The 23,746-nt window shown below is 55.0% G+C and overlaps 2 long non-coding RNA genes across 2 annotated transcripts; one reads left to right on the forward strand and one right to left on the reverse strand.

The window, feature by feature from the left end:
• Positions 1-12,546: 12,546 nt before the first annotated feature.
• On the forward strand, positions 12,547-16,797 carry LOC139178937 (uncharacterized). Its single transcript, XR_011563351.1, has 2 exons — positions 12,547-12,924; positions 16,034-16,797. It is a non-coding gene; the product is annotated as an uncharacterized lncRNA (long non-coding RNA).
• On the reverse strand, positions 16,236-23,477 carry LOC109576811 (uncharacterized). Its single transcript, XR_002183435.2, has 3 exons — positions 21,694-23,477; positions 17,198-17,320; positions 16,236-16,324 (listed from the first exon to the last, which is right to left on the reverse strand). It is a non-coding gene; the product is annotated as an uncharacterized lncRNA (long non-coding RNA).
• Between the last annotated feature and the right edge of the window lie 269 nt (positions 23,478-23,746).

Below are 23,746 nucleotides of genomic sequence, written 5' to 3' on the forward strand. Positions count from 1 at the left end.
TCACAGCCGGCCTTGTCATATTCTAAGAAAGCCACCCCACACCCCCGCACCCCCAGCCTCCCTCTCCAACGTCCTTCTGCCAGACTTGTCAGGAGCCTGCCCCCAGGATAAAGAGAAGGAGGACAAATGCGATTAGGAGGACCGTGAAGTGGTGATGACAGCAGCTGCTTAATATGGAAAAAGGGGATCCTAATTATTGCTTGGACAAGCAGGGAAGTAAAAAGTCAATCAGAGCTGATGCGGAAGGCAGACACGTGTCAGGGCAGGCTGCCCCCCTGCTAAGAACCTGGGATCCCTTCACTGGTGGAGGAGCCTCTGATTGAGAGGCAAGGAGATAGGGACCCAAGGGAACTTGGCCAGCCACTCACTTGGCCCAGAGTGGGAGCCGATTTCAATGAGGAATGGGGAGCGCTGAGCCAGCAGAGCTGCCTTCTTATTTCATCTCTTTATTTCAGGGGGAGCAGGGGCTTTGGGGAGCCTAGCAGGAACCAGACTCTCACTCTTATGGGGAACCTGCAGGGACTGGGCTCCCTTCTATGCCCATATGATGCTCTGAGCTCCTTCCCCTGTGCTCAGGAAGCCCAGCCCTCCCCAGAACCCTCTCCAAAGTGTCCTGCAACCCATGGTGGCAGGTCCCCCACCAATTAACCGAATGGTGCCCGCTCCTGGGCTCTACCCGTCACCTCCCCACTGTGGACATTTTCAGGCCAATTCCCTCCTCCCCAACCCCCACCCCTCCAAGCTCCGACAGGATCCTAATTTCCATAATTTGCAAAGCCTGGCTAAGACTAAGCTGCAGAGTTTAAGCAAGATTTCCTTGGGGGCTTAGCTAGCAGTAAAGTAAAATGGGTGAGCAGGTGCCCTGATTCCGGGGTCTGAAGGCCCTGTGACTCTGTGGACATCTCCCCAAGCCCTTCCGCTCTGGGCGGCTCTCACTTTAGTTGGACTTGATGCCCTGAGGCCTGCTCATACCCTTAACGAGAGTGTCTTTGGCCACAGCCCTGTGATCCAGGGCCCAGGCCCTGACCTCGGCTGGCCTGGTGGGGACAGAGGGGGCGGGGGAAGGGACACAGAGAGAAAGGGGGACAGAGAGAGGGACAACGGGGAGGGACACGGGGCGGGGCGGGGTGGCGGGGGAGAGGAGGGATAGGGGAAGGGGAGAGAGGCGGAGAGGAACGCCATTCTGCTTCCAGAATCGGGTGCTTCTCAGCTCCATCTTCTCGTCAAGAAGAGCAGTTTGGCTGCACTTTTACACCAAAACCTGCTAAATTATTTTCCCACAGAGCAAATGAGCTCTCTTTCCATAACATGGATCAGAGCATTGCTGACAGCTTTGACACATTAGTCTGTTCCCAATTCTGGCCATTGAGATTGCAGAAATACTGGGGCTCAGCTTGGATAAAAATGCCTTTTCATGTGAACCATGGGGATCCTAGGGTCAGCCTTGCTGGGGCTGTGTGAGTGTTAATTAGACGCTGGGGGCAGGGAATCTGGTGTATGTGGAAGGTGTTCAGTAAAGGCTGAGGTGTGTCCCTGTTTTGACTCGGTTACTTCAACTGTAACACAAGGAGTTGGGGGAAAAGAAGGCCAAAGAGCAGGGTTTTGGACGCCCCTCCCACCTCTCTGACCCCAAAGACAGGAGGGAGGAAGGCTTTCCCCGGTGACTGTGGGCAGGACTGCGCCCAGCTGGGCTGTGGGGCCAGGTCTCTGGTCAGTGGGGCGGTCCCTGCAGGCCAGCTGTGTGGGGCGTGGACGGCTGGGTTTCCATCTAGGCGCTCTCCGTCCTTGAGTTGCTGTGTGCCCCTTGGGCAAGGCACACCCTCTCTGTATCTTCCTTTCACCCATCAACAGCTAGACCTGTTAACCCCATCGAACCCTGCTCTACTCCTGCGTCAGTCTGAGGTTTAACGAGATGTGGATGTGAAAATGTTTTTGCAATTTAATAGTCATCTCTGCCAAGGGCAGGCCTGAGTGTCTGACTTTTGAGTTGCAAATGCCTGGGTATGTGGCATATCCAGGCCTCGTGGGGAATCTTGAGTCTCCAAACACGTGGAGGGCTTGGAGAAGCTGCAGGCAGTCATGCCGACCAAGGTGTGACACTGTCCTCTGCCCTGCACCCCGCTGACCTTGCCACCTCCTCTCTCTAAGCCCTGAGGGTCTGGCCCTGCCCTGGGCACACAGTGGCACTTAATTACAGCTTGTGAAATGAACAGATTTGTGGCTGAGAAGCCTGGTTTAAAAAGCGAGAAAATGGCCAAGGGGTGGAGAGAATAAGTAAGGGTGGGATGGAGAAGAAACATGTCAGGGTGGAAAGAGGCTGCTCCTCGTTCAGCTGCGAGTAGTTACTGAGAGCTTGCGGTGGGGGAGGTGGGAGAGACAAGGCACAGCCCCCATCCTTCAGGAGCTTGCAGTGAGTGATCCACAGTAAAGAGTGGGCCGGTCTGGAGGACGAGAGGTCAAAGGCTGCTGGGCTTTTAATGGTAGGTGGGCTCCTGGAGGGCTCCCTGGAGGAGGTGGCCTTTAGATGCCGAGTAGAGAGTAGGGTACTTTGGAATAGCTTCTCACAGGGCCCCGGGGAGTTGGGGAGAGTTTAAGTGGGTGAGCCCTGCCCCCACCCCGCAGGAGAGTGGCTGGGGATGCAACCCTATTCTGGACAGCAAGGGGGAAACGGACTCTGTCCCCGACCCCATGTCTGGACCTGGGTCCTTTCCTGGTGGGCCTGCTGCTGCTCAGAGGCGGGCTGCTCTCTGCTCATCACTGTCTCCCTGAGCTGTGTTCCAGCGCAGAAGTCCAGTTCAGGGCAACTGAACACGTGTTTAAGGAGTGTCCACTGTGGGCCCCTCAGCGCTGGTCCTGACCCGCTCCCCTCTGTGGGTTTGGGGAGAGAGGAGGATTTTGACCTGGTTTCTGGCCTCAGCTTGTTGGAGGAGGGGAGCGATGGAGACCAAGGCCCAGTTACAGCCCAGCGATAGGAAGACATGAAGGCCGTGGCTGCCTGACTTTTCAAGGATAAGGATCCATGTCTGACATAGAACACTTCCGACAGTTTCGAACACGGACTGGGATATGAGAGAATTACCGTCAAGTGCAACATTATGATTTTGTTTACAAGTGAAGGGTCCTCATCTTCTAGAGATCTACACTGAAATGCTGACAGATGGAATGATGCCATGGCTGGGATTCCCTTCACAATAAAAGGGGAGGGGGCATGGCTGGGGCGTGGATGCAAAGACTGAGTTGATCTGGAGAAAGGGCACCTGGGCTTTCATTAGATCCTTTGCACTTTTGTGTATTTAAAAAATTCTCCATGATACAAAAGTTTGAAAAGAGAAAAATAAGCAGCACCACTTTGTTTGAAAACAAAAACTTTCAACTGTGTTTTTGGTTACCCAGTCACCGTGTAGGAAATTCATGAGGATGAAACCCACCATGGATTAAGGTACGCTTTGGATCCTTTTGGAATTTATTCACCACAATAGCATCAGCATGGTAGCACAAGCATGCAGAACATTAGGTTCCCTGTAGGCTGTGCTTGGCTGGCCTGCGATGCAGGGAACCTCTGATGGAATTTGACAGCTTCCTGGGGGCTGGGGTTCTTGGGTTGAGGATGGGTCTTGGGGGACTGACGGGGGGGGGTGACATGACCCAAGGTTCCCCAGGAGACTGGAAACTCAGGGGCTCAGGGCTGCTTGGAGGTGTGGTGGGAGGGGCACTGGGCATACCCTGCTAAGGACCTGCCACATGTGGCTACCTGTGTGGTGCGGGTGGTGGGCCGCCTGTGCCCTTGTGACCTGATTCCACCTGCTGTGTCGCGTTAGGCAGGCCAGACGAGACTCTTCCAGGTTCAAGAAAGAAGGTGGATTGCCCAGGTCCCGCCCCCACCAGGATGTGGCTCTGGGCGCTGGCTCGCTTGCTCTTGCGACTGAGAGTTGAGGTCAGTCCAGCTCTCTCTCTGCCCACCCGAATCCTCCCTGTGGGCTGTGCCAACAGCTCTTAGCTCTCCGGCTTCTGCTTTCTCCATCCTGTCTCTTCTCATTGCTGCAATTCACGAAACGGGGCCCAAAGGGGTCAGTGGGAGGCCCTGCCCCCCAACACTGAGGATGGGGGTGTTCTGCGCCTGTCCACCTGTGCTGTGTTTTCACTGTCCTCCTGCCAGGGCCTGCCCTGCCAAGGTCTCTTTCTGTCATCAAAGGCAATGGCTGATATTCCCTGAGAACTTCCCCAGGGGTGTTCAAAAAGAGGACAGAGGAGGAGGGTGAGGGTTAACCCACAGGAATAACCTCCAGGGAGGAGGAGGGAGGGGGAGGCAAGCGGGGAGAGACAGGCAGGAGGGAGAGGGAGAAAGAAGGCCAAACCCGGGTGTGGGGGGGTGGGGGGGCTTAGGCAGCGTTGATGGGAGAAAGAGGGATGGGGGTGTGGTTGGGGAGAGAAGGGTTTGGTACAGTTGGCGGCAGTGTTACCTGCTGCCGCCCAGCCTGACGGGTCACCAGGGTGGGGTTCATCCCCATTTGGGGGGGACTGATCCGCATCCTACTGCACGCCTGCCTCCACCAGACGCCGACAGATCGATCCTCAGGTCTGGGTGCGGGTGCCTGTCACGCTGTTGCTTCCACTCAGGCACCCGCTGCCGGGGAGATGGGGAGAGGTCTTGGTTCCAGGCCAGCGGGGCCCCACTCCCCTTCACCCACCACCTGGCAGCTTGTGGCTGATACTCTGGACAGAGGGCTCGGAGGACCCCCAGGCCAGGTGGGTGGTAGCTAGAATGAGGGCTAGGAAGGCCTGGGGCTGAGGTTCCTGAGGTCTCCTGACCCCCTCGCCCCAGCCCCAGCGTCCTCTCCCGGCCTCAAGGGGCCTGCAGCTGAAGCTGGAAGGGCGTCTGGGGGGCCTTGCATCAGGTCAGCTGAGCCTCCCAGCTGTGGGCCCCGAGTCAGCGTTCCCGGGGCTGTCCTGGTGACCCACGTGGGCTGAGAGGTTTGGCCTGATCACCTCCACAGGGGAAAGAGGCCTGGATTTGAGGCCCTGCAGGGCCGCTAACTGGAAGTTTGACCTGAGGCCAACGGCTGCTCCCTCAGCTCCTTTCTGTCGCTGCAGAGAGGCTGGACTCTGCCAGAACTGCCCTCTGAGAGCACCGGCCCGGGGGCAAAGGGGCGGGGCGGCCGGAGCCCCTCTACAGGGGCAGGACGAACCTGGGGCCCTCTCCTGAGAGGGCTGGAGGGGGACGGGAGTAAGGACCTGCCTGGCCCCCTGCTCCTGCCATGGCTCTGCCCTTCCCTCTGCCCATCTGAAACCAACTCCCTCCTCCAGGAAGCCCTCCCTGATAGCACCAGCCCTTTCTGCCCTCCCTTTCAGTGAATACCATGCTGAGGGCCCAGTCCTGTGCTGGGACCAGGAGGGGGAGAGTATCAAGGCTGAGCCCTTAATTATACATATTTTGCAAAGGAATATTCTGGAGCAGGTCTCCATCCCCGCCCAGGTGCCCCTCCCCCCACCAGCTGGATCACGGGCCTGGACGTGGACCAGTTGGCTCTGGGGAGGTAGGGCGGGGTCACAGGACACACGTGGAGCCACTGCAGCCCCGTGTCCAGGATGGAACCTCAGAGCGGGTCTGCTCCTCCCTGCTCTCTCTTCCCCAGGCCAGGTATCCACGAGGCCCCTTCTCCGTGTCCACACGCTCACTGTCCCCCAGCCCAGAACCGCATCACCCCTCTCTGGTTTCCAGTGTCTCTTTTCTGCCTCCTTCCCACTCGACCCGCCTACCTCTGAGATGTCCTTCTGAAATAGCTGAGGGACTCACCTTTCTACTTCAGCTGGAGGGCTCTCTGCAGTCACAGCCACTTGGCTCCACAGACGGGGACTCCTGCACTCACCTACTCCACCAGTTTTTTTCCGCCTCACCTCCAGTGGCTTCTGCTCACCATCCTGGAGGCCTCCTGGCACTTCAGGCGTTTGGTCCAGTTCCCTAAACACCCAAGTACCTTTTTTCAGGCTCTGTTCAAGAAGGTCCCCTTGGCTGGGTCCTTCAAGGCTGGGCAAAATGCCACCTTCCCTCTGGCAGTGTTCCTGCTGCCTCGGGTGGGATTCATTGCCACCTGTGCTCCCATTGTGCTTGCCAAGAGCTCCAGTGAGGACCCTCCTTCTTAGGAGTGTTCTGTCTGTCTCATTCTTCATCTGACTCTTCCCTGTCCAGCCAGTGGGATTCTGGGTCTTATTCTTTAAGATTTTTCCCTGCACACAGTAGGGGCATAATTAATGTTTGTTAGGTTGAATAGATAATTGCCATTTGCACCATGCACGGATCACTTGTCTTTCCTTAAAAACTTTAAAAATCATCCCTATGGGCTTTTAAATATCCCTCACCATACCGAAACGGATAAATAAAAAGAAATCCCTTGTTCCCTTCTCCCTCCATATCAACATCCCCAGTGGGAGCCTGCGAAGGGCGGGGAGCACTCTTGCCAAGATGGAAGTTCTAAGAGAGGGTGCCCCTTCCAGCCACATGGGCTTGTGGGAGGTGTTCTCTTGTCTGCAGGAGAGAACAGCTAGAGTCCCAGCTTGAGAGACAGCTGCAGGGGTGCTGGGGCCCCTGGTCCCGGCAGGAGTGGGGGGGGCCAAGTGCAGCCTCCCTTGCAGGAGTCTGGAGCAAGACCCCAGGTGAGCTAAGGGCCTGTCTTTTGCCTCCTCAGCCTCAGTGGGCTGCGGAGGAGAGTTGGTGGCCTGATGACCAGCGTCCTCCCCCCAGCCCCAGGGGGTCCAGGCTGGGGTTGGGGTCAGGGCTCTGCCTGGGCCACTAACTTGCTGTGTGACACTTGGCAAATCGCCACACTCCCCTCATCTCAAAAAGGCAGTTGCTCTCTACATGCCGTCCAAACATGCCCTGCTGCTGCTGCTGCTGCTAAGTCGCTTCAGTCGTGTCCGACTCTGTGCGACCCCATAGGCGGCAGCCCACCAGGCTCTGCCGTCCCTGGGATTCTCCAGGCAAGAACACTGGAGTGGGTTGCCATTTCCTTCTCCAATGCATGAAAGTGAAAAGTCAAAGTGAAGTCGCTCAGTTGTGTCCGATCTTAGAGACCCCATGGACTGCAGCCTACCAGGCTCCTCCATCCATGGGATTTTCCATCCCCTGGATTTTCCAGGCAAGAGTACTGGAGTGGGTTGCCATTGCCTTCTCCAAGCAAATATTAATATATGAACTGCAACAATAGAAATCTGTGCTCTGAGCTCTCTTGAGGGCTTGCAGTCCAGACACAGGAAATTTTTTGGGGGAAATGCCACCAGTTTTTGGATTTTCAAGAGAAAGGGCAAGACCCGAAAGTGCCATAAGAGGGCTCACCCCTTCCCTGCGCGATCCCACGCACTGCCCGCCATGGCTCACGTCCCCGCATCTGTGAATCGAGGTAAAGAAAGACCTGGGCCCGTAAACTCAACTCTTTGGAGAGAATGGGACATAACAACCATTTCTTTAGCACCTATTATGTGCCAGGTACTATTCCAGATAGGCTATGGATAGAGCCATAAAGAAATTGGGCAAAAACAGCTGTCCTGATGGGAGTTCACATTCTAGTCTAGAGAAGCAGATAATAAGCAAAGAACTGTGCAGACAGAGTTTCGGGGAGAAGGGCTGTGGAGAGGAAGAGAACAGGCAAGGGCGTGGGATGGGAGCGTCTCTCGGAGCACAGAGCCAGGGGGCCAGTCGGACCCTCCTGCCACGCTTGAGCCAGGGTGAGTGCCAGGCTCTGCCCTGAAGGGGCTTCTGATGTATTTGGAGAAACACAGTGGACCGTGCTGCTCAGGGCCCCGTGGGATTTCTTCCCTGGACAGGATTCCCCTCACAAGCTGGCTTCAGACAGGTTGGGAAGGTGGGAGTCGGCAGGCTGGAGGCTTCAAGGTGGGCTTCCTGAAGGAGGTGGCATTCTGGGCTGGACCTTGAAGGGTGAGGAAACTCACAATTGCACGGGAGGGAGAGGGCACCCCAGGCCAAGGTACAGTGTGAGCTGAGGTGCAGCAGAGGCTGCTCCCCTTACCCCGCCCCCATGCATGGGGTACGGGTGGGCCCAGCCCCCAACCTGAGCTCGGCAGGGGCTGCGGGCACACAGCCCTCCCTGAAGCCTGTGCAAACGCTGCGCCCTCCCTGCCTTGGCCCCTTTTAGAGGACTGTGGTGCCAACCTCTACCCTCGGCAGGACGCTGACGTCATTCCTTTGTCTCCTTTCTCTCCCCACTGCTAGCCTTACCCAACACAGCTGTTTCCAGCACAGATCCAAAGACAGCATTTCCGTCTGGGGGTTGGACCCCAGGAAGGCACAGATATCATTCTCTCTTCAAGGAGACCCTCAAACGGTCATCCCCTGATGTCAAGGACAGCTCTGGTCCCCTCAGTGCCCTGAGTGGACTGGGAAAGCTGGAGCAAGGCACAGGCCTGGAGGTCCAGAAAGGGGTTCGGGAACAGTCTTGTGCTGGTGCCCTTCTTGGAGTCGTGTTATGGAACTGGGGTGGGATGGTCCAGGCCTCCCGAGCTCTGGGTCGAGCATCAGAAGCGCCTGGCTTGTGGGTGAGACGGAGGTGGGGGTTTTACATCCGTCATGCAGCTCATTAGGGGCTTACAGGCAAGTCTGGCCTGCAGGGCCCTGGGGTGAAATCTGGCCCGGGGAACGGGAGGCTGGTGGACAGCTGAGCCTGATGAAGGCAGCCAGGCTATTACTTAACCATCTTGATGGGCTTTACGCTCCCAGCGGTGACATTTTTGCTGCGTTGCTTAAAAAAACAGTAGCGGCGCCTCCCCCGGTCATTTTCCTACTTTTTCCTCATAAATGAAAAGGCAGATGTTTCCCAGAAGAGTTGCAGCTAGAATCTCATTTCTCCCCAGCGCCTGAGAGCTTGGGATGAGATGAGAGAGACCGCAGGCCCCTTAGTGCTGCCGCTTCCCGCCCCGGCCCACCTGTCTTACACCCACATCCACCACCCCCTTGCCGCAGGCCATCACTTCCCTCCTCATTCTTGTTTTCTCAGCGAGACCCCTTTGTCTTCAAAGTCCCTTAACTGCTGCCCCCTTTTGCTCTGCCCTCCCCTCTTTCCTTGTCCATCCTTCCCCTCCCCTCCTCCCTGTCCCCTCCTCTCCCCTCTTCCCTCAACCCTTTCTTCTCTCTCCCACTTGCTAGGTCTCCCCTGGTTTTGCCGATGAGCAAACAGAGACAGAAGGAACTTGCCCAAGGTCACACAGCTCATCCCCTTGGGTGGTTGGTGACGCTGCACATGCTCAGGCCTGGGGCTCCTGTCTGAGTCTGCAGCACGGGGTGGGGGTGGGCGATGGGCCCTTGGGACGGGGTGTCGGGGTTGCAGTGTCCACCTAGGAAGCCACGGGTCTGGCTCGACCAGACCCTGGCTCTGTGGACCAGCAGCAGTGGGGGCACCTGGGAGCTGGTTAGAAAGGCGGAGTCTCACAACATGCCCCCCACCTCCACCCCGCTCTCCTGCAGCCTGGGACCTTCTGTACTAGTTTCAGCATTTTAACAATATTGCCCAGGAGAGTCATGGTACATGAGAGTTTGTGCCTGAGTGTTTTCAGGGAAGGGTCTACATTCCACCAGGCTTGGAAATATAGACCCCTCAGTCACCCCAGGTGCCCTCACAGCCTCTGTATCACCCCCTACCCCTTTTCCCCCAATCCCCACTCCCTGTCCCTCTTCATCACCAGGGAAAGCATATCAGAGTTCCCACCAGAGTCCAGAGCGGGCAGCACTGGGCAGCAGGTTGGCAGGCAGCCTCAGGGTCTCTGGAGGCTCAATTATCTGGAGGGTAAGATAACTGGGATGTCATGGTGTCCTCCATCCAGAGGTAAGGGGCCCAGCCCCCAAATCCTGGAGTCTCCCTGACTTTCTCTGCTGATCAATGATGGCTCAATGTTCCTCCTGCCACTGAAAGATGAAGGAGGCATCTAATCTCCCTCCCCTGAGTCAGGGCTGGGTCTGGTGACTCACTTCACCAAAAGAGACCGTGGAATTACTTTCTGGGACTTGATCCTTGATCACAAGGCACCTCCTCCTTGGTCTCCTTGCTACCCCGCTATTGTGTTATAAGAAGCCCTGAAAGAGGGCGGTGTGAAGAGGAACCGAGGCCTGGGGCCAGCAGCCCAGGCGAAGCTCGCAGCCACGTCCACACACACTTGCCGAGACTGGCTCACCTTGGCAGCAGTGGCGCCCGCGCCTCCCGTCAGGCCGGCGTGGCCGATGTCACAGGCAGCGGACAAGTCTTCCTTGTTGAGCCCTGCCAAACTGCAGACTCATGAGCAAAATAAATGACTGCAGTGGTTTGAAGTTACCAAGTATTGGGGGTGGTTTGTTATGTAGCAATAGGAAACTGGAACACCCCTGAATCCAGTCTGTCAGCAAATCTTGTCAGCTCTGCCTTCTAAATATACCCAAATCCAACCTCCATCATTCTTGCTTGGAAGTTTGCAAGAGACTCTTAGTGGATCTCCATTGCCTCCAGAGCCCCTTGGCCCCTACAGTCTCTTCTCCTGCTAAAGCGAGAATCAGATCCCACTCTTCTGTTTAACGCTCTACAGGTTCGCCACGTCACTCACAGTGAGAGCCAGAGTCCTTCCCATGGCCCAGAAAGCCTTGCCCAGAAAGTCTCTGATGCTACCTCTCCCTACTCTGGCCGCCTCCTCCTCTCTCCTCAACTCCCTCCACTCTGGCCACCAGTCTTCCTAGAGTTCTTGACCATCCCAACTTCGCTCCGGCCCCAGGGCCTTTGCACCTACGGCTTGTTGAACCTGAAGCACACTGCTTGCAGATACCCTCCTGGCTACTCCCTCATTTCCTGAGGGCTGTAGTCAAATCTTTTCAGAGGGGCTTCCCTGCTCACACTACAGAAAGCTGCACTCCTTTCCCAGGCCAACCCTGTTTTCTTCCTTCACGGCACTTAGCACTGGCATTCTATATGCTTATTTTATCATGTTTCTCCCGGCTAGAGATAACATTTCTAACATAGACTTCTTGAGAGTGTGGACTTTCGCCTGTTTGCTTGAATCCCCAGCACTCAGTGTCTGGCCTGCGGTGGGTGCTCAGTACATGTTGGTGGAGTGAACGAAAGCTTGCGGTCTGGCCTGGGCTAGGGAGCCAGGCAGGGTTGGGTACTGCCAGACTGCTCTTTCTCCTGGGAACTACACTTCCCAGGGCTCCTTGCGAGGGGCTTCCGGCCTGGGTCAGAGGGCAAGAAGGAAGCAAGCACATACTGCCCAGCGGTGTTCCAGCCTCCTCAGCGCCTGGCGTCTCCCTTTGGGTCTGGCTCACCTCTGTCCCACCCCTACCCCTTCCTGCAGTCTCTGCTGCTTGTTGAAATCTCACCTGGCTGTCAAGGTTTGGACGCCACTGTACCCATCTGCCACCTCCTTCTCCAGGGGTCTACTCAGATGGCCATCTGGGAGTTTACCAAGTCTCCCCCAGGGAGTCTGCCTCTGGGGCCTCCTGGCTGCAGGGGCCCAGGAGAGGTCCAGAATGCCAGTCTCTGCCCTAAGTTATCCCCGCCCCGGCCACCCACCCCCCTCCCCCCGTCCTCCCCCCTCCTCGTGGCATTCTCTTTCTTGGTTCCCAGGATTTTAACATCTGGCTCCCCGCAGGGTTGATCTTACCTGGAGACACTGCCAGGCCTGTCACCACTTTAAAAGGCCTGGATTTAAAAAGAGAGCCCCAAGCCCTCTTCCCCAGAATGTCTGCACCCACATTTACATCTCTGACATCCTCCCAGCTGCGAGGCAGCAGAACCTGCTTCCAGCTACTTTTATTTAGGCTTCAGAAGGAGGCTTGTGGCCGTCGGCAGATGAGGTCTGCGGGGCCCTGGAAGCAAATCTCAGCCCCGAATCTCTAAAAATAATTTTCTATTTGGCTCCGGAACCTGGTTTTGCTCTTCATCTGCCTGCAGGAGGCCTTGAGAGGGCCTAGATCCTGATGTTGTGCCCTGAAAAGCTGTTGCAGGAGGTGCCGAGAGGTGGCCTGGCTCCAGTCCCCTCCCCTCCTCCATCTCCAGTAGTGATGGGGCATTGCCTCTCAGCTGCATCAAACCTAAGATACTGTTCAGTGAAAATGTAACCATTATGTTAGGTACCACGAATGGGGAAAAAAATTGCTGCTGATTAAACCCGGGTAAGGCATCCACTGTTAAACATATCCCAGTTTTGGTGTTACTAAAGCGTGAAAACAAACGTGTGTCTTAGATGAAATACAGTCCTAGCCTGGGTGGAGTCTGGGTGTCTCCCCTTCCTCTCTGCACTTGACCCTGTCTGGCTCACGTCCTCCCTAGAAAGGAAGGGGTGGAAGGTTTGTCTTGGATCCAGAGGCTTTCGGATCCCACTCTTGCTGGGGCTGCGTGTGTGAGAGGAGACTGGGAAGTGCAGAAGGGGGTCCTGTCAGCCAAAAGCGGGAAACAATTTTCCTCCCACAGAGCCTGCTGAATAATAAAGGCACAAGCCCACGCTGCTGCCTCGTGAGCCCACTGCAAAAAAACGGGTGGCCTCAGCCTGGGTCCCACTGATCTGAGTCACGGGGACTAGCATGTGGGAGGGGCCTGTCCTCAGCCCTGCCGGATTCCTTAGCCCTCTGTACTCCGAGGGGTTCTTGGCCCCGCCAGAGGAGGGCGCTGGAGGGAGCCTTGTCCCTTGCTTCCTGAGAAGCCTGCAACCTGGAGCTGTCAACACCAGTCCAGGGAGATGGGATGATGTAGGAGGGACAGACAAGGGAGCCGGGCCCAGAAAAACTCCCGAGAGGAGCAGCCAACTGCAGCAGGAGAGACTGGAGGGAGGCTGCAGTAGTGATGGAGCGGATGTCTCATCCTCTGCAGACGATGGAGGACATCACCGTGCTCCCCACACCCCCAAGGCCCCCAGTGCCTGTTCTCCAGCTGGGGAGCGTGGGCAGCTGCCTGCTCCAAGGTGAGCCTCTTTTCCTTGTGTTCTTAGCTGAAGGGAACCTCCTCCCTCAAGGTTACCTTAGTTTCTGGAGGCAGCCCACATCCAGTGACTAGTAAAAGCTTAGGATGCTCGGCCTAAAACCGAGTGGGACCACCTGCAAGGCCAGCCCTGCTCCACAGCTCCCAGGGGGTGGCTGAGACCTTGGCCATGACTGTGTCACAACCCAGCTTCTCACTCTGCCTAGTCCTGCCTCCCTCGCTTCCTGGGCGTGAGGTGACCACCAGGAAATCTACTTACGAATCTCCATCTCTGAGTCTGTTTCACAGGCCCCTGACCTGTCACAGAGACCTTGGGTAAATGAGAGGGAATTTGCAAGTTCCACTGTGAGCCCCTCCTACCCTGTGGGTCCTCTAGGCCATGGGTGGTGCTAGGGGACTCCCTAAGAGTCTCTCTCCTCCAGGTCAGTCTCAGCTCCCTGCCCGTCCACCAACCCAGAGGAGAGGCTGCAGATGCACCGACCATGGCAGGGGCCCAGGGATGCAGACGGAGCCCAGGCAGGGGGGCTCAGGGACGTCTGGCAGATGATCTAGCTGCTGGGGGACCCCAAGTGTGGCTTGGGGTAGTGCAGACCCCCCACCTGTGTGCCCAACACAGCACATCTGAGCTTGTACAAAGCTAGGGGTTGGCCCGTGTGTCGGTCTATATATGATCACATGTATAGTTATGTGTACATAAATGCATGTGGGCATATCCGTGTATACACATGGAGACAGGAGAAAGCTCCTGTGTGTTTATACCTGGCACGCAAGCATGTGTTTATAAGTGTATATGGAGGAGTCTGTGTAAGTAGGCGTCAGTGTGTGCAAACAGGCCTGTGTGTTTATCAGTGTGCCTATGTGTGGGTACAGACAACTCACAGAGGCAGCTCACTGCGTGTGTCATCTCCCTCACCAGCTCCAGCCTCTCTCTTGCCTCAGATTTTCTGTCTAAGCTGTCTTGAGATCAGCTTCTTTTTTTTCCCCCCATTTTTATTGGAGTACAGTTATGAGAGACAAGCCTTTTCTCTTTATGGCTCAGCCTCCTCCTAGAAGCCTTCCATGCTGAAGCCAACAGAAATTCCAGCCTACGCTGTCTTGTCATGGGGTGTTTTTACTGAAACGATATATTTGTAGGCTTGGCTGTCTGCATTTGACTGTGTCGCCATCAGACTGGGCGCTTCCTGAGGTCAGAGTTGTGCCTCCATCATCAGACTGATGTTCCCAACCATGGGAACTGCCTCTCTCATCAGGCCAGGATCTCCCCAAAGATGGAACCTAACTATCTCCCAGATTGAGCTCAATAAGCCCCACGGATAATGCCCCGAGAGAAGACAGAGAGCTGGGGACCACAGTCCGCGCATCAAGCCCAGTCCCTTTCCTGGTGACCTGTGCAGGTGTCCCAACAGAATGAGCTGTGGGTCGGGTGTCTGGACACCTGAGTTCCAATCTTGACTCAGTGTGACTCAGGAAAACGTTTGCTTTCTGGGGTTCAGGTACCCAATCTCTAATGTGAGTCGGCCCCAGGGCACCCCACGGCCCTGCCCTCGGCCGTCACATCTCCGGGGACGTCCATCTCCAGGGTCCTGTGTGGCCCCTGTCATTTCTCCTGACTCTGGACCATCCACCCATCCCCACTTTAAGCTTGTTAATTGACCGGCTGCCAGCTGCATCCTCCCCCGTCAGCCACGTGGAGGGAATGAGGAGGGTCAGTGGGCCACATGTCCTGGGTTATTACATTGAATAAGCTGACAAAAGCCATCAGAAGATATATTGTTTAACAGGAGATTAAAAACCAATGAGAGCGGCTGGGGCTCTGACCCCGAGTCTCTGCGTTTTTAATTTAATTTCTTTTGCTGCTCAAATCACCACATTCTAAAATGATAAAAGTAGCTGTGTTTGCTCAAGGGTTTTATCATTAATTGATTTGGCTGAAGTTTTCCCATAAGACACATCTACTGGAACACGCTTCTCATTTTAAGCTGCCAGATTCAGTGAGAAGGGAAAGGTCAAGATTCATGGAGTCAGGGGCCGGGGTCCAGGGTCACCTTGGCAAGAATCTCCCTATAGGTCAGCAGGCCCAGGTGCTATGCAGAACCCCTGGCCCTTGGAGCAGGCTTCTCCCTACCCTTCAAGCTAAAGGCCAGAGTCTGCATGGTCTTCCCCCACCTTAGGTGGGTCAGAGCCTGGGCCACCCCAGGCTCCAGGGGCAGGTTTCTGGTCAGGCCTCATCTGCTAAATCCTTGCCATTCAGTGGAGATCAGACCCACTTGGGCCCCCACTTCCCTAACAGACCTTCCCCTCTGTCTGTCCCTCCCTTCCCCATCTCCACTGGGGCCCCTTCCTGGGCCGGGGCCTCCACGCACTCCAAGACAGGCCTCAGCAGATGATGGCAGCTGGTCCCGGCTCTTGGTTGCGGGATCAGAAAACCTTCATGGAAGACAGATGTTTGTGCCTCACCTTGAAAGATAAGGAAGATTAAACAATGACAATGTGTTAAATTTCTGATGACATATAGTACAGGTGTAACTATCGTATTAACAGAACACTTGAAAATTTCAGACAAGTCTTACGTGTGAGCATGAACCCTCCCGGGTGCACATGCAGGGCCGCTGATTGGAGCCTGTACCCCCAGGGCAGGAGGCGGGGGTCCCGGTAGCGACCAGAGGGCTGAAGCATGTTAGACATGCCTGGCGGACCCTACTCCACCCTTACTCAGCAGGCGGCTCTCTTGGTCTCAGCCTCCTTGTCTCGGTGAGGCTGGACCTCACACTCTCAAATTTCAGGGTTGACGTAGGGGTGGGTTGCTCTCCCCCAGCTCCAGTTCCGGAAATCCCAGGGAAGGGCTCTGATTGGTCTGATTTGGGTCACAGTGCCCAAGTCTGGGCCAATCACAGGGCAGGATCTGGGAAGAGGCTGGCGGCTCCCATTGGTCCACGTGGTGCCAGCTGGTGGGAGGGTGAAGACACCGGGTTGGGCAGGGTGGTGTTTCCTAAAGCAGGGGGATGGCAGACAGGGACATTCCCTCAGATTGAGTGTCCAACCACTGTTAACACTGGGGTGTAGTTCATGCTGATATACTTTTTATTCAAAAGGCAAACGCAGGTAAAGGGATTTAACAGAAGAGGAACTGAAATAGACGCACGTGGAACGATGATGGACAGCCCCGTAAACAGGGAAGGCTCATGAAAATCACCGTGAGGTACAATTTCCTCTGGATTGACAAAAATGAAAATGGTTCTCCGTCAGGGATGTGGGAACGGGAACTCTTCACTCGATCTTGGTACTGCCACTCAGCGGCACCCTGTACAGATGAAGATGAGCCCCCTGCCACCCTCTTCTGCACGTACATCCCGGGAGACAATCTCACGTGTGCGCAAAGAGACCTGGAGAGTGGCAGCATTTTATAGGAAAAAAATGTTGTCAAAAATCTCGGCACTTATTAACCAGAGAAAGAATAAATACAGCATGGGATACTCAGAAATAGAATTCTTGCCAGCAATTAAAATTAATGTTACACATTATCAAGATGGATTAGTGCACCAACGTATTATTCTTTGGGTAAAAAAGCAGGTTGCAGAGAGTCTCATACTATTTATTAACATGTAAGAACATGTACAAATATTATGTATTACTTAGGATACATTCCTGGGTAGTAACTGTTTAAAATCATGCATCGGAATGATACCAACTTTGAGTGACAGAGGGAAGGGGTTTATATAAGGAACTGGGGAGAAGTACCCACAGGATTTCAGCTGCATGAGTAATCTTTACCTCTTAAAATGATCTAAAGCAAAATAAAAATGAAATGGGGATCCTTCTGTTTATATGTATAAATATATAAATGTATGTATATGTGTGTTTTGTGTCTCTCTATATTTTTTTAATGTCCTGCTGTTCGCCTACCATTTTATAATGAGCATGAACACATGATTTTTAATAGCTGCATAATATCCCTCCATAGGGATGTGTCATAATTTATGAAGCCATATCCTGTGGTTACCTATGTAGGTTTTTTCCTCCCTATTTTTTCATGTGGCAGTGAGGGTCCTTATTCAGATTGTTTCCTTAGGGAAGAAAACTGGGTCAAAGATCTGAGCTATGTTTTAAGGCTCTGGATAGTTGTTGGGTGGAATGTTAGCCAGAACTCTCTGGGTTGCAAGGGGACAGACCAGTTCAAATGGGCTTAAGTAGGGACACTCATTGGCTTGTGTTGCTGAAAAGGCCAAGGAAAGAGGCTGCCTTCAGGGATGACCCACAGTTCTCAGGGACTAGTCCTCCTCTCTCCGTCTCCGCCTCTGCTTTCCTCTGACTTGGGGTCATCACATGGCCCAGGTTGGCCTCCAGCATCTCGGGGCTCACAGCCTAGCTTCCTAGGGCCTCTGTAACAAATGACAACAAACACGGTGGGTTCAGATAGCAGAAATGCAAACTTTTGCAGTTTGGGAGGTCAGAAGTCCAAAATCAAGGCCTGCAGGGCTGTGCTCCCTCCCTCCGGAGGCTCTGGGAAAGAATCCATTCCTTGTCTCCTCGACTTCTGTGGGCTGTTGGTATTTCTTGGCTTGTGGCCGCATCTTGGCTAGGTTTGCATATCATCTTCTCCTTTCTCTGTTTAATCTCTCCTCTGTATGTGTCTAATTTCTCTTATAAGGATACTTGTGATGGCAGTTAAGGCCCACCTGGATAATCTAAGATAAGCTTTTCTTCTTAAGATCCTTAACTTAATCATTCCCTTTGGTATTTTTAGGTAACAGTCACCCTTTTGGCATATAAGGGTAAGGTTTACAGGCTTTGGGTATTAGAAAGTAAATATATCTTTGGAAGGGAGGCTTTTGAAAATTTATTTGGCCTTGTGGGGTCTTAGCTGTGGCACATGGGATCTACATTTGAGGCACGTGGGATCCAGTTCCCCAACCATGGGTGGAACCTGGGCCCCCTGCATTGGGAGCATGGAGTCTGAGCCCCTGGAGCACCAGGGAAGTCCCGAAGGAAGACTTTTTCAGCCTACCACACCATCCCTACAGCCCAGGATCCCAGAGCATCTCAGGGGAGGACTCTAATTGGCCAGAAAGATTCACACGCCCATTCCTAAACTGATCACTGTGGCCAGAGCACGGAGGACCTCCAGTTGGTCAGGCCTCAGTAACACTCCTGACCTTGCAGCTGGAGAGTAGGGCCAGCCAGCCCCACCTAGCGACACAGACACAGTGGTGTCACTCTGGGAGGGAGGAAGGGCAGGTCCCCCAAGACTCGGGTGCTGGGCAAGCAAACTGCATGTCCCTCAAGGACAGGAGGGGCTTTGATGAGTATTCTCCATAGAGATACAGCCTGAGCAAAGGCTCAGAACTGGGAGATTCAAGGCATGAGAATGATAATAACCATCCACTTCTGCTGAGTCCTTTTATGCTCCAGATACTGTTCTCAGCATTTTGCACGTACTAACTCATTTATGACTTATGTCTCCGCATGACATAGATGTGCTGTTGTTACTGCCATTTTCCCAGATGAGGAAACTGAGGCACAAAGAGACCAAGTGGCTTCCCAAGTTCTCACAGCTAAGTGTGGAGGCAGGATTTGAACCCAGGAGGTAAGTGCCCAGGTTTTAACCACTATTCTAGAATTGATGCTTTTGAACTGTGGTGCTGGAGAAGACTCTTGAGAGTTCCTTGGACAGCAAGGAGATCCAACCAGTCCATCCTAAAAGGAAATCTGTCCTGAATATTCACTGGAAGGACTGATGCTGAAGGTGAAACTCCAATACTTTGGCTCCCTGATGCAAAGAGCCAACTCAGTGGAAAAGACCCTGATGCTGGGAAAGATTGAAGGCGGGAGGAGAAGGGGACAACAGAGGGTGAGACGATTGGATGGCATCACCGACTCAATGGACATGAGTTTGAGCAAACCCTGGGAAATAGTGAGGGGAGGGAAGCCTGGTGTACTGCAGTCCATGGGGTCACAAAGAATCAGACACAACTGAGTGACTGAACAATAACGAGAAGTAAGGAAGTGATCCTGTTTGGCAAGAAGGTAGAGGCTGTGTGGGAGATGGCCTGAGAACAGGTTTGTTGAGGGTGGGCTGTAGACAGCCTGAGGTCAGGCTGCGGTACTGGGGCCCTGTTTAGAAACTACGGGGCCCCAGGGATGTCAGAACAGGGGAGTCAGGGGACCCATACGGGGCTTTAAGGGGGATGGGAGAGAGGGGGCTGATGGGGGGTGGGCCATGTGGCTCGTGTGAGGATGAGGGCAGAGGAGAGGAGGGCCCGGGGCAGGGGGGTTGTGGGGGAGAGGAGGGGCCATGTCTGGAAGACACCCCAGGGGACAGAGGCGCAGGCCTCAGAGACTGGAGACCGGGGGCCCCCCATGGCACCAACCGGGCAGTTGGGAGGAGGAGATAGGAGGAAGCAGCTTGGGTGGGTGGTGGGGGCTGTTCCATCTGGGACACCCGAGCCGCTCCTCTGGGAGGCCCCGGACCAGGGGCTGGCAGAGGTGAGCGGGAGCCCACCGGGAGGGAGGAGGCCTCAGGCAAGTGGCCCTCCGGGATGGCCCAGCCCTTCCCACCAGCAGCCTGGGGTGGGTCCTCTCTCCTCCAGAGCTGCGGCCCCTTCATCTTCGCAGGGAGCAGTGAGCCATGGTAGCCAAACTACTCCCTAAGCGCCAGGCAGAGAGCCGCTCCACCCAGGGCTTCGGCAGAGGAGGCCGCGGACGCCAGGCATCATGGCTCCTGGATTTGGCATCTGTCGCCTGCCGGGGTCGGGGCTCTGCAGAGAGCCGGCCACTGTCACCGTGCAGCCCCCGTGCTGGTGTGCCCCATCCCAGCAAAGGCTCCCCCTCTGGGAACTGAGAGCGTTTGTATCACAACTGTATTTGGAAGAAAGGGACCCTCTCCATGGCATGGTTTTTGAATTGGAGATGCTGAGTACCCCGACCAAATACAGGTCAGGGAGAGAGAAAGACTTTGGCTTACAATGATTCAGGAGGGCTGGAGGGAGACCCTGGAATTCCTGAGATTCCCCCCCTGCCTCTGACTTTGCCACCCAATTTTAACTGTCCTGGTTGCTCCAGTTATCTGAGGCCCCATGAGAATGTGGGCAGAGCCGAGGTCCATCTCCTGCCTCTAAATGCCCCCTACTCCTCTTCCCCAGATAGGTGTGTGCGTGTGTGTGTGAATACACACACATACACACTCATAGACATGGATCTCGCTCTTCAGTCCTCTGCCCTCCGTGGACAGATAAACCCTTCTGTGTTTACACAGCTTCTTCAGGAGCCAGGCCTCAACCAAGGGCAGTCAGCCCCCACTGGCTGTAGAAGGTGGGTCAAGTCAGCCTTTGGGGGCTCTGCGGAATCTAGGATTAGGCTCTGAGATCCGTGCGTGGATGCGATGGGTATTCTATTCCTTCTGGTGCTGCGGAGGCTACAAAGCTCAAGACAGACTGTTTCCCAGACTCCTGTGCACCTAAGGTTTTGGCTCATGAATCAGGTCCTGCTAAATGGATGCACCTGTATGAGGCTTGGAAGGCGGATGTGAAATGCAACCAGCCTCCTGGTCTTTGGCTGCTCGCTGACGGCATATTTCCTTCAGCTGCAGTCCTGTGTCCAGTCACCAGCTCTGTGGGAACCCAGACACAGGCAGGATGCTGATGGCAGCTTCTAAACCCTGGGATGGCAGCTGCAGCCCTCTGCATTCCTCACCTTCCTGATGGGCCAGTTCAGCAGTGTTGTTCTGCCACTCCTGGATGCCCAGCCGGGAGCCGACTTCTACAGCACTTCCCCTGGCTTTGCAAGCACCTGATTCCCTGCACTAATTCCCTCTTTGCTTAAAACCCCAACCCTGCTTCTGTTCCCTGCCCTGGACCCTGATCGAAACAGACACAAATGCACTTTCTCTAACAGTTGGGACTTTTAGCATGAAGCTAGCAGGTCACCAGGGGCCCCAAGGTCACAGGAACTAGGAAAGGCCAAGAAAAAGTGAATCGAGGGTAGAATCTGCAGAAATGCCCACCCCAACCCCCACACCACATACGCCCTCCCCCCATCCCCCCACCCCCGGAAGGAGGCACAAAGGAGGCACTTTACCCCTTCCTGATGCTTCAGTGTTTGGGGTCCTTGGCCACATGTGGCCTCGCGTGGCAGGATGACTTGTCAAAACGTTCATTTGTATTCTGTGGTAACCCCCATCCTGACCTTGGCTGTCTCCCATTCAGTAGCTGGCAGGACAGCTGTTGTCTCAGGGAAGGGATGACTCAGCACAAAGAGAGAAACAAGCACTCCTGGCCCTACTTGTGAGTTTCGAAATCGCAGCCCTCATAGGGAACCTGAAATGACTCATGTGGTTGACAGCTCAGGAGCTGGGGGGCAGGTGGATGGCACACAGCATGATTCGCACCCCTCCTCCGCCCCACCACACAGTTTTCTGGACTAAGGACTTGGTGGGGGGAAGGCAGAGGCTTGGGTCCCTCAGAAAGAAGAGTCCTGAGGTCACGCGTGGCCATTCAGCTCGGCTCACTCTGCTGTCCGATTGGGCTGCTTAGAGTCCCAATCCCAAATTCCTCCAATCTGATTGGCTTAGCTGATCTTTTCCAGCCAGGCTCCAAGTCAAGGTCAGTGATCAGGTTATGAGAAGACAGCCTGTGGGTCTGGTGACCACCTCTGGTCTAAGCAGCTATGGTCAGGTGCTGAGCCACATGGATGGAGGCATGGGTAGCGCACCTCAGAGGCTTGGAAGGGGCTGCAGGTGGGGGCCCAGCAGACATACCTGGTCCCGAACACACTGCTTCCTTCACAGACAGTCAATCTTTTAAGGCGGGGTCTGAGCACCATGCGGCTTCTGTGTCTCCTTCACCTCACTGGTCCATAATGGAGTCACTGCGGTGTCCCTGCCAGGATCTAGGATTTTGGCCAGATGCAATGTTTATTTGCTTTTGAATGTTTCCATGTGGCAGAACATGACTGCTTTGTTTAAGCATTCCGGGTATCCCAGCAGCAGATTTTCAGCCCCAGTTTCTGCTGATATCGAGCTTTGAGGCTGTAAGTTTGAGGCTGTAACCTGAGTGTGCCATGCCTCAGTTTCCCCATGGGTAAATGTAGCCACCTCTGGGGAGACTGATGTCCCCTTCACCAGCATAAACATACTGCAGAGAAGCCCAGAGCAGACCCTGTAAATGTAACCCTCTGGGGAATGGGGATCCCAGTTCTTTTCCCTGTCTCTCCCCGCAACCCAGCCCCCAGCCCAGGGCCTCCCACACTGTCCTCCTATACCCAAGGTGGAGAGAGGAGGCGCCTCCTGCGCCCCAGGCAGCACAGAGAGGGCCAGGCTGGGGCAGTGAGGTGCTGACGGAGCCTTTCCCCCATGATGGATGGCCCGCCGGCTGGAGCCGCAGTTCCAATTTGCTCCCCATTTGGACAGACGCTTTACCCACAATTCAACTTGTCAGGGCCACAAATCACTCTGTGCAATCGGACCAAGGAGGCGAGGGGGTGGGGAGACAGGAGGCGGGCACAGTGGCTCCCAGAGGAACCTGGGCTGGGGAGAGGGCCCACAGGGTTGGGGTGCTGATGGTGGGAGGTTTGGCTGCATCCTGGGCCCTTTTCCCTCCAAGCCTGCCTCCTGCAAGCTCAGCCACCCCACAGCTCCAGATGACCTGCTCCATATTCAGTCCTAACCTTGCCCCCCTTCCCTGTTCTCCGCCCAGGTGTCCCCTCCTCCTCCTGAAATAAGTACAGTGAACACCGTGCTTGTTGTCGTCCTGTCCCAAACTGGCCCTTGCCCAGCTCAACCATACTGGCTCCGTTATGCTTAGACATCTCTGGGGGCTTCTGCTGCCTTCCACCCCAGCACAGGCCGGGCCAGCTCCACCTTCAGGCCACCATGAGACTTAGGGCTATTCGTTCACTCCTTCATCCATTCTGAAAACACTAACTGAGCATTCACTATGGCACAATGATGAGCCAAACTGTGAGCCCATAGTCCATGGATGGCGGACGTTAATTGAACAATTACAGAGGTGTATACAACCTCAAACTGAGACAGCAGCTGAGAAGGACATAGAGGTGGTGGGTCTGCCAGGTGTCAGTCTCTCTCCACACTCTTCCTTTAAAGCTCTGCGTAGGCTCACCTCCTCCAGGAAGCCTTCCCTGATTGCCCATCCATGCTGCTGCTGCTGCTGCTGCTAAGTTGCTTCAGTTGTGTCCGACTCTGTGCGATCCTGTAGTCGGCAGCCTACCAGGCTCCCCCATCCCTGGGATTCTGCAGGCAAGAATACTGGAGTGGGTTGCCATTTCCTCAGCACCACATGATGAGTCTCTGGGTTAAAGACTTCTGGTGGTGTCTTGTCTTTCTGTAAAGCCTCCAAGGGTGAAGACTTCCTTAGTTAGGGGTCTGCCTACTTAAGCAGGGTTTGGATATCAGTACTCAGTTCTGATGCCTCCTCTTCCAGGAAGCCTTCCTCAGCAACTGTCTTGGGCCTTGAGCCCCTCTTGTGACACCCGCCACACCCTGGACTCAAAGGCTTTGGAGCTGCCCCTCTCACCTCCACTGGGTACCTCTGGGGCATCCAGCTTTACTCTGTAAATCCAAAGATCTCTCCTCCAGCTCTGCTCCTGCCACCCCCTCGCCACCCCCTCACCCCTAGCCTCCCCCTACCTCTGCCCACTGCTAATGATGATGTAGAGGCAGAGAGGGCAGGCTTTGATCTACAGCCGCTGCCTCCCTCCATGATGGATTTCCCAGCCTCACATATCACTTTCCCAGCTTGGTCACAGTGTTCCTGGCTTCATCTTGTCGAAAGAGTCTGGCGCTGCTGTGCTTG

Source organism: Bos indicus, chromosome 23 (genome assembly GCF_029378745.1).
Source record: "Bos indicus isolate NIAB-ARS_2022 breed Sahiwal x Tharparkar chromosome 23, NIAB-ARS_B.indTharparkar_mat_pri_1.0, whole genome shotgun sequence".
NCBI classification, from domain to species: domain Eukaryota; kingdom Metazoa; phylum Chordata; class Mammalia; order Artiodactyla; family Bovidae; genus Bos; species Bos indicus.